The 3,042-nt window shown below is 37.0% G+C and overlaps 1 long non-coding RNA gene across 1 annotated transcript; it reads left to right on the top strand.

Moving 5' to 3' along the window:
- The first annotated feature begins 1,067 nt into the window (after positions 1-1,067).
- On the top strand, positions 1,068-2,682 carry LOC127333189 (uncharacterized). The gene is made up of 3 exons (XR_007871009.2): positions 1,068-1,971; positions 2,079-2,134; positions 2,319-2,682. It is a non-coding gene; the product is annotated as an uncharacterized lncRNA (long non-coding RNA).
- The last annotated feature ends 360 nt before the right edge of the window (positions 2,683-3,042 follow it).

Genomic DNA, 3,042 nt, shown 5'->3' with positions numbered 1-3,042 from the left:
TATCTTTTTTCCCTTCTTGATATTCCAGATGTTCATCTTAAACACATGTAGTTAGTGTATACCTGAATCATTTTCATCTATCTTGAACCCATATATGTCTTCACTTAGTTTTGCATTGCATTAACAAGTTGTATTACTCAGTATGGTTACCGAATTTAAAAGGAGTCCTTATACAGAACACAAATTAATCGTATGGACTCTGAGCTTGTTCATGTATTACGAAAGAAAAACATCTATTTTATGAATTTCGGTTTTGGAGGTTCTGTTTGCTAAAACTAGAAAAATAGCAGTCTTGAAGTGTTTGCTTTTCGTCTCCACCAATGGTATTGCTTGCATTTTCTAAATCAACCTATATCTATGTCAGCATATTTTCAGATGCATGTATCAACTCTAGACTTTATGACAAGATGAGCATGACAGGGATATGATGATGAACCTGCGACCATGGAATATGACAAGGGCTTCAGGATAATAACCAAAGTCGGCCTGAGCCTCCCCCCGGTAAAGCTCCTTCTAGCCAGCCATACGATGTACATTTCCCAGAGACTAGCAATAGATCCGTGCAGGATGTCATTGTGTACCAATGTTTATCAATGAAACTTGGCACAACAGAGTGGCACGAATCTTAAAGCAGGATATCAACAGCGCAAACATGCACAGGACCTCCCATGCATGGGACAAACACATTTCTCACATTTCCCATGCATCTCGCTATTTTTGGATTCATCCTGAAGGATGATACTTATGAGCACAATGTTTTACTTTTCTGTTTGGTGCTTAGGTTTCTCCTGCCAGGACTGAGAATGCGTGAAAGTTTTTTTTATTAACATTACAATTGTAGTTTCAGTGTTATAGAAGACTGAATTTGTCGAGTGCTATTTGGTGTTTCTCAACCTGAAGGTTTCCAGTAATGTTTTTACTTCAGGTTACATAGTTGGTCCAATTCATCATCTAATAAGCTCTTAAATTCTAACACAAGTAACACTTTATTACAGTACTTATGTTTTCCCGTGTCACATGATCCGCTGGTTGATCATTTTTTTCAATTTATGTACCGATGGCACAGTTCACTACTATTTTGAATGCTTCATCAGAGACATTCGCTCTCGCATGTGAGAGGGATTGTCTGTAGATTGGAGAGCATATCAGACAAGAATAGCTATGATTTTTTTTGTTTGTACCTATGTGGTATGTAGTATCAGCAAGTACAGCCTTAGTTGCTTTTACCAGATATAATTGGTACCATTGTCATGTATCTAGAGAAGACTATAGTTCTTACATGTTGGTGCCTCGCTAAATAAAAAGCCTGAGCTACTTTTTCTTCAGAACTGAATCATCATTGTGTATTTTTTAATTTTCTAAATGGCTTCTCAGCTCAGTTTACTTGTCATTGCCTTTTTCTAGGACCGATACAACATAGTATATGCAAATTGGTGCTGAACTGGCAATGGAGATTCAAGACATAGCCGACCCTAGGTCACCAAGTTCCGTGTCCTCCAAAACAACAAATTTTGGGTTCTTGCTCAAGTGAGCAAAAATAACTAATTAGATACTTTGTTGTTTTTCACGTCCAATTCGGATCTACCTTTGCCCTGCATGTGTTGTCTACTCCAAAAAATATATTTTTGCTACTTCTTTCCGATGCTTGGTGCGGCTACTTATCTTTCCTTACTTATTTTAGTCCTATGACTAATTTTCATGCAGTCCTCCAAATACCCGAGTTGATTCATCTGCCACTTGAGCAGTATTTATCTGTGACCTTATGAGGGGAATATCTGTTGGGTTTGCCGTGGTTCAGTAAATCTGTTTTTCTTTTTCTGGATGTTCTCATTGCCCTGAATTTAATGGTAATCTTCAAATTGTTTTATACTGATCCATGTTGTGCTTTCTTAAGCCCAATCAACTCCTAAATCAAACACCTGTGTTGGCTCAAACTGTACAGGATGATATCATACATCTTCTATTCTAACAGTATGGCTAACCTTTTCTTTTCATTAAGTCTTGATGTTGTTGCTTAAACAAGAAATTCTTTCACATTGTTCCTAATTTCCCATTTGTTTTCTGCTTTTGAGCATCAGATAAATTTGGAGCTGCTATGGTAATTGTGAAAATTGATGTTGGTGGTAATATCACGGTAAGCATCCTACATGCAAGAAACTACTATTAATGAAGTGTTTTCCGTTCCAATCATCGATATGTATAGTATCATGTTTTTATTGTAATAAGTTATATCTACTTTAGATAGATTTACGTACTGTCTACTGCATAGTGTTACTATTTCTTTTGGTGACCTCAGATTACAATTTTCTTCCTGTTAGAGATAACAAGTATTCTTCTGACCCATCAAAGTATGTGGACTTGTACACCATGGTCCAAGACGTTCAAAATAAAACTGCAAAAGGTTCATCGAGCTGCACAAATGGACTTCTATGGCTCACTAGGTGCTTCACTTTCTCCTGCATAATTTGTCACGTTCAATTCCAGCTTAATTAGCATCCTGGATATTGGAGTTGTACTTAATCATTTTTTTATATATTGGGGCTATGGACTTCCTTGTTGAACTATTCTGTAATCTGTGCTTGACCATCCAGACTGGACTATGAGTCAAGCATGTACTGATTTATACACAAAAACTCTGAAGAAATGGCATGGCTGGCTCGCCACGTCTGTCTTTTGTGCTAAGTACTTTTGATGTTCCGTTTTGGGTAGTGGCCTCTGTGATCATTGTGTCACTCCGTTTGAGGCTTCTTCTTAAGGCTATATGTAGATAATCTGACATCTATGTTGTGAACTCAGATGAGACCGCTCACTATGTTGAACCATGTTTTTGTAGCTCCTTTTCATTATCTAATAATTATTCCTACGTGGTTGTGCACCAATGTATGCATCATTTGAGACAAAATTACACCGACACAATTTGGGACAAGATTTTTTTTTAATTCCTATCTTGCATTTGGATTTCAGGGCTTTTATGTATTGAACATGGATTAATCTTCTACTCTCACTGTTTATTTCATTTTGCTCCCTAATATTGGCCAATTT

The sequence above is a fragment of the Lolium perenne genome, chromosome 2 (genome assembly GCF_019359855.2).
Source record: "Lolium perenne isolate Kyuss_39 chromosome 2, Kyuss_2.0, whole genome shotgun sequence".
NCBI classification, from domain to species: Eukaryota; Viridiplantae; Streptophyta; class Magnoliopsida; order Poales; family Poaceae; genus Lolium; species Lolium perenne.
This window is presented reverse-complemented; position numbering and strand designations above follow the sequence as displayed.